We start from the raw sequence: 8,217 nt of genomic DNA on the forward strand, positions 1-8,217 counted from the left end.
GATTTCCCATCACTGGAACTAAAGTGCCTAGTCTGAAACATTAAAAAAACAACCCCAGAGCATTATTCTTCCTCCACCAAACTTTGCAGTTGGCGCTATGCATTCGGACAGGTAGCATTCCCCTGGCATCTGCCAAACCCAGATTTGTCCATTGGACTGCCAGATGGTGAAGCGTGATTCATCACTCCAGAGAACGCTTTTCCACTGCTCCAGAGTCCAATGGTGGAAAACTTTACACCACTCCAGCCGACACTTGTTATGGCGCATGGTGATCTTAGGCTTGTGTGCAGCTGCTCGGCCATGGAAACCCATTTCATGAAACTCCTGACAAACAATTATTGTGTTGACGTGCCTTCCAAAGGCAGTTTGAAACTCAGTAGTGAGTGTTGCAAATGAGGACAGATGATTTTTACGCGCCACACGTTTCAGCACTCGGCGGTCCCGTTATGTGAGCTTTTGTGGCCTACCACTTCTCAGTTGAGCCGTTGTTGCTCCTAGAAGTTTCCAATTCACAATAACAGCACTTACAGTTGACCGGGGCAGCTCTAGCAGGGCAGAAAGGTGGCGTCCTGTGACGGTGCCACGTTGAAAGTAACTGAGCTCTTCAGTAAGGCAATGTTTGTGTATGTAGATTGCATGGCTGTGTGCTCGATTTCATACACCTGTCAGCAACGGGTGTGGCTGAAATAGCCAAATCGAACTTACATTTATATACTGTATATAGTGTAGAGTCTTGTTGTTGAACAAGATAAATTCAATGGGGGTGTCAGTATCCCAGGGTGTATGGGCAGCCTTCAGTGGGCTGGTGCTTCTGGGAAAAGTGTTCATCCACTCCCCACATGGAGCTCACTGGCCCTTTGTCTCCTCTGAAGTGAGCCCGCCGAGGCAAGTGTTTGACGTTTCCATGCCGTTCTTACAACCCCCAGGTTGTCATGGAAATACACTGCTTGGCAAAGGCCACAAAGCTACAGTGGAGGAAAGGGGAGAGAAAAGAGGGTGAAAGGGGGGGGGGGGCTCAATTACTCCTGGGCTCTTTTGTATTTGTATGACATCATGGCCAAATGTTGATTAATTTAAGCTGTTGACTGCTTTACCATGGATATTTGTTGACACCAAGCTAAAGAAGGTGTGACCATAGTCAGGAAGTTCAGAAGCCTAAATGTTGTACTTTATTCGTTTTACAGTCCATGGATGTCTTGTTAATGACTGTAAATGTTTTATGTGATTCAGTCACATTCGTAAAAGATGGACTTCTTGACTGTGTAAAACAAATAAACATGAATATCCCTCTCTCACTCTGTCCATCTGAGTAGAGCAGCCCTTACAAAAAAAAACACATGACAAAATCATGTGAAAAGAACGTGTGAAAAAGCATGTGGTTTTCGGACACATACTTGCGCATTTTTTGAACAAATGCTGTGAAAAATGTTACTTGTGACATTTTCACGAGTCAGACACGTGGTTTTCAGACACTTAGGATGTTTCACATACTTTTTTCATATGCGAACAAACTCCGACGTGATATTATACATTCCACATGTGCTTTTGTAACTGCAGGGATTCTCCCACAGGAGAAGCTAACGTGTTGACCATTTGACCAAGAGGGCCAACACTAATTTTGAAGTCGCAGGCGGGGCTACCTCATCACGTGACCATGAGCAACCATCAAACAAACAAATCATGTCTTTATATACTTTCATCAGCTGCATTTTCACATTTTAATGAAACCCAGTCCTGTCAAACAGCAAACAATGCAGGTGTAAAAGCACGGTATATAAAAACTCCCTAGAAAGGCCAAAACCTAGGAAGAAACCTAGAGAGGAATATATTGCAGGATTTGCTGTGATTAAACACAATTAATCAAATTTCATAATTTGCTCAAATTGAGCTGTAATTTAAGATTTTTTTATTAAAAAGCATTACAAAAGCATTACAAAAAGCATTAAAAAGGCATTACAAAAGCATTACAAAAGCATTACAAAAAGCATTAAAAAGCATTAAAAAGCATTACAAAAGCATTACAAAAGCATTAAAAAAGCATTCAAAAATCATTACAAAAGCATTACAAAAAGCATTTGAAAAAGCATTACAAAAGCATTGAAAAAGCATTACAAAAAGCATTACAAAAGCATTAAAAAGCATTACAAACAGCATTACAAAAGCATTACAAAAGCATTAAAAAAGCATTACAAAAGCATTACAAAAGCATTACAAAAAGCATTAAAAAGCATTACAAAAGCATTACAAAAAGCATTACAAAAAGCATTAAAAAACATTACAAACAGCATTACAAAAGCATTACAAAAGCATTACAAAAGCATTACAAAAAGCATTAAAAAGCATTAAAAAACCATTACAAAAGCATTACAAAAGCATTACAAAAAGCATTACAAAAAGCATTAAAAAAGCATTACAAAAAGCATTACAAAAAGCATTAAAAAAGCATTATAAAAAGCATTACAAAAAGCATTAAAAAAGCATTAAAAAAGCATTACAAAAATCATTACAAAAAGCATTACAAAAAGCATTACAAAAAGCATTACAAAAAGCATTAAAAAAGCATTACCAAAATCATTACAAAAAGCATTAGAAAAAGCATTAAAAAAGCATTACAAAAAGCATTACAAAAAGCATTAAAAAAGCATTACAAAAAGCATTACAAAAAGCATTAAAAAAGCATTAAAAAAGCATTCAAAAAGCATTACAAAAAGCATTACAAAAGCATTACAAAAGCATTACAAAAAGCATTACAAAAAGCATTACAAAAAGCATTAAAAAAGCATTACAAACAGCATTACAAAAGCATTACAAAAGCATTACAAAAGCATTACAAAAAGCATTAAAAAGCATTACAAAAGCATTACAAAAGCATTAAAAAGCATTACAAAAAGCATTACAAAAGCATTACAAAAGCATTACAAAAGCATTAAAAAGCATTACAAAAAGCATTACAAAAGCATTAAAAAAGCATTACAAAAGCATTACAAAAAGCATTAAAAAGGCATTACAAAAAGCATTACAAAAGCATTAAAAAGCATTACAAAAAGCATTACAAAAGCATTACAAAAGCATTAAAAAAGCATTAAAAAGCACTACAAAAAGCATTACAAAAGCATTACAAAAAGCATTAAAAAAGCATTACAAAAGCATTACAAAAGCATTAAAAAAGCATTACAAAAAGCATTACAAAAAGCATTACAAAAAGCATTACAAAAGCATTAAAAAAGCATTACAAAAAGCATTACAAAAAGCATTACAAAAAGCATTCAAAAATCATTACAAAAAGCATTACAAAAAGCATTAAAAAGCATTACAAAAGCATTACAAAAGCATTACAAAAGCATTAAAAAGCATTACAAAAAGCATTACAAAAAGCATTAAAAAAGCATTACAAAAAGCATTACAAAAAGCATTACAAAAAGCATTACAAAAGCATTACAAAAAGCATTAAAAAGCATTACAAAAAAAGCATTACAAAAGCATTACAAAAGCATTACAAAAGCATTAAAAAGCATTACAAAAAGCATTACAAAAAGCATTAAAAAGGCATTACAAAAAGCATTACAAAAGCATTACAGAAAAAGCATTACAAAAAGCATTACAAAAGCATTACAAAACGCATTAGAAAAAGCATTACAAACAGCATTACAAAACGCATTACAAAAGCATTAAAAAGCATTACAAAAGCATTACAAAAAGCATTACAAAAAGCATTAGAAAAAGCATTACAAAAAGCATTACAAAAAGCATTACAAAAAGCATTAAAAAAGCATTACAAAAAGCATTACAAAAAGCATTACAAAAAGCATTAAAAAAGCATTACAAAAAGCATTACAAAAAGCATTACAAAAAGCATTACAAAAAGCATTACAAAAAGCATTACAAAAAGCATTACAAAAAGCATTACAAAAAGCATTACAAAAAGCATTACAAAAAGCATTACAAAAAGCATTACAAAAGCATTACAAAAAGCATTAAAAAGCATTACAAAAGCATTACAAAAGCATTACAAAAGCATTACAAAAGCATTAAAAAGCATTAAAAAGCATTACAAAAAGCATTACAAAAGCATTAAAAAAGCATTACAAAAGCATTACAAAAAGCATTAAAAAGGCATTACAAAAGCATTACAAAAAAGCATTAAAAAGCATTACAAAAGTCATTACAAAAGCATTACAAAAGCATTAAAAAGCATTAAAAAGCACTACAAAAAGCATTACAAAAAGCATTACAAAAAGCATTAAAAAGCATTACAAAAAGCATTACAAAAAGCATTAAAAGGCATTACAAAAAGCATTACAAAAAGCATTACAAAAGCATTACAAAAAGCATTAAAAAAGCATTAAAAAGCATTACAAAAAGCATTAAAAAGCATTCAAAAATCATTACAAAAGCATTACAAAAGCATTAAAAAGCATTACAAAAGCATTACAAAAAGCATTACAAAAGCATTAAAAAGCATTACAAAAGCATTACAAAAAAGCATTAAAAAAGCATTACAAACAGCATTACAAAAGCATTACAAAAAGCATTACAAAAGCATTACAAAAGCATTAAAAAAGCATTACAAAAGCATTACAAAAGCATTACAAAAGCATTACAAAAAGCATTAACAAAGCATTACAAAAGCATTACAAAAGCATTAAAAAAGCATTACAAAAAGCATTACAAAAAGCATTACAAAAAGCATTACAAAAAGCATTACAAAAAGCATTACAAAAAGCATTACAAAAAGCATTACAAAAAGCATTACAAAAAGCATTACAAAAAGCATTACAAAAAGCATTACAAAAAGCATTACAAAAAGCATTACAAAAAGCATTACAAAAAGCATTACAAAAAGCATTACAAAAAGCATTACAAAAAGCATTACAAAAAGCATTACAAAAAGCATTACAAGAATATTGCCGTTTTGAACGCTTTCATACAATGCGACAAACCAAAAAAGATCACAAAAATGACAAAAAATTTAACTTGATTAACTCTGACAGCCCTAATTTGAACATGTTCAAAAAGATAAAGAAGGAGAAATTGAGCGCTAGATTCTCTGTTCTTTTCACTGGTTTCCTTCAAACGGCCACTGACCAACAGAGGCGTGAGCCAGCAGCAGTACCACTCTGAGTGGATGTCTCAGAAATAAGAAATAATACTTTTTCAAACACATGAATTATTATACTCAGGTAGACTAAGTTACCTTTTTACATTATGGCATTACAGAATTTGCAATTCCACATGTGGAAATATTGCTACTGCAACATGTTAGCGCCACCTTTTCACATGTGATGAGGATAACACTATTTCACCACCACAGTACATGTAAACTTGCAATTCCATATTCTTACATGTAAAACTGCAAATCAGATTTTCACATGTAAATTACTTTCACGTGTGAACTTGCAATTCCACGTGTGAAAGTGAAAACATGTTTTTCTTCTCACATGAGAAGAGGTGGTGTTAACATGTGAACTCTAAATGTAACACACGTGTTTCATGTGTGAAATTTAAGCTTAACATTTGAAAACTGCAAATTTGTTAATATTTTTTCTTTGTTAGGGAGTGTTGACTTTGGGTGTTGACAAGGCTGCTCTGAGGAAACATCCATTGTGGCCAAACAAGGCGTCTGAACACGCAGGCGTTTACAGTGACCCCAACGCAACCAGTTTACAAACACTTCGCACTATTTTTGCACACTCAGAGAGATATTTCTCCAGTGGTTTAACACTGCAGTCATCATGCACTTGCCGTTTGCAGTATCCCAAAAACAGCAATACCATTTTCAGACCTTCTCATGTCAGCAAGCCATTGACACTCTCTTCCCCATATCTACAATGACTGTTATGTTCTGACATACTAATTTTAGCTAATCTACTTCTGTTTGTGTGGATAGGATCAAGACCAGGACACACAAAGTTATGTAGTAGGTCAGAGCCTCCCCCAAAGTCCTGGCCTCTTTCTTTACCATGAGCATGCAGCTGTTAAATAGGTGCTTTTTCAGCCAGACTTTTACCTCCTTGCTGCTGCTGTTCTCTGGGAGCCCCTTGACAATGTTGTGGTGCCTCCTCCACATGTGTTGACCAGCACTGCTTTCATTGCTCTGTGATTCATTGCACTGAAGTTGAAATACCTGTTTGGGTAGTCATGTCTCCACTGCATCCCACATCTCGTCCCTCGGACCGACACACCACATACTCCTCCCACTCCTCAACATGGCTGTCACGATGTCACCCTACGCCTCAATCCCAGTACCTTTTCAGAAAGCCCTGCAGTAAGCCCAAATCACATTAAGGATAAGATGGACTGAAGTGAAAAGCTGAAGTTTGATTAGTGTTGTGAAAATCATTTTATAATAAATACTGATTTCAAGGTTGTTTATAATACTGAAAATGATGATGAAGTTTATAGGTCATGGCCATATTTGTGATTCGGAACAACGGGAAGAAGAAGAGGGCGTTGCCTTTGAATAAGGGTAGGCTGTCTTCAGTCTGTTTTCCTATGACTGTATGGGTACAATTTCTTTATTTTTGCAGTTATTATGGGTAGTGATTCTAATTCGATTTTATTATTTGAAATTGTTTTGTTTCATTTTTAACCAGTAGTGGTGTTTTGTTATTTTAACACATTCCTCACATTGTGAGTCTTGTGTCAAAAATGGGGAATGGTGGAGTGTACTGTCGTGTTGCTTGTTCTGTTCTGTTTCAATACAAATCTCACCAGATTGGGTCTGCTGGGTTAGAGGGGTTAGAGGTCTAACTTCCTGATCCTGTGACTATGCGGTGAAGTTGACAGTGTGATGGGGGGTATAAGCCAATTTGGGAAAAATTGCTTTCAACAGATTGGGTTGTAATTCTCTTTGACATATGTTTAGAGACTTGTGTTAAGAGTAATTGGTGACAGTACTAATGGTCATATTGTCAATGCTTGTCTGGATTTCCTGAATCAGAAATTAACTGAACTAAACTGTGTTTCTGATCTGTCCTCTCTTGAGGTTATCATGAGGGTGACTGGAGTCATTTGCATGGTAGGAATCATTTGTCCACGAGAACGGTGTGGACCTCAAAACCCCCTGTAACCGACTGAAGAAGAGCCAAAAAAAGGCGTTCAATTTGGCGCTGTCCGGTGTACAGCAACCAATCAAAGCTATCAGCTGCTTTTCTCGCATGACTTTTCTCTCAGGAGTGCGACATGAGTACACGTGTAGTAAGCATGGAGAGAGATCCGTTCCAAAACTTCTCTCATGTTGCTGGTATGCTAGTTGGCTAGGGTGAGACATTGAAATTGGGACATTATCATGGGCCATCCACTTGCACTATGAAGCTATCTGAAGAAGACTATGAAGAGACGCCAGAAGATTGAGTGCCTGAAAGGGGGTCTACTGTGCCCAAAATTGACCTAGGCTTGCCTTCAATTTGGGGTATCAAGTTGATCGTAGAGGTCTAACACACTGCTAAATTTAATCATTTAGATTAAGGATGCATTGGGATACTGATCTGTGGTTATAATCATGATAAAAAGTGAATACTATAATTATGGATAATTATGCTGTATATTAATATAAATATACATTCTGCCAGTGTCGATGTGCTATGTTGAGGGTTTTTAACATTGAGTACTAGGACCAATCACCAAAGCATTGTCATTCTAATTTTGGGTTGGATAATTAATTGGGTTTTGATTATGATTTGGGTACTGAAAGATTTTTGAAAACTGTTCGATTGATTTGAGTATGTTCTTACTATGTTAATAACTGTATGACATGGGTAAAGAAGTTGTTTACTTAAGATGTTGACACTATTCTCAGCATGCCCTGGTGAATGGAGAGGTTGAACCCTGATCCTGAGAGTGAACCTGATCCTAATCTATTTGACCTATATTAGCAAATTCAAATGTGATGATATTGATCCAAACCCTGAGCACAGGGCACAAATTGATCTGATGGCCCATTTGGTTTGTAAACGTTGTCCTAAGAGGGGCAACTGTAGATGTTGTTTAAAGGGAAGCCGTGGTCCCGGAGTCGATGGTCATTTCCACCATGCTGACCCTTATTATTGTGGCCATACCCAGACATGACCATCGTATGGAACCATTTCATTATGCTATGTGCCAAAGAGATTATTGTCCTATTTGTGCTACACTCCCTTGTGAACCAAATGAATTGATTGAAATGTTTGTGTTGGAGGTAGTACCTCCAAAGTGGTGAGTGAAATGAATGTTGTCTTA

The sequence above is a fragment of the Oncorhynchus keta genome, chromosome 25 (assembly GCF_023373465.1).
Source record: "Oncorhynchus keta strain PuntledgeMale-10-30-2019 chromosome 25, Oket_V2, whole genome shotgun sequence".
Lineage (NCBI taxonomy): Eukaryota > Metazoa > Chordata > Actinopteri > Salmoniformes > Salmonidae > Oncorhynchus > Oncorhynchus keta.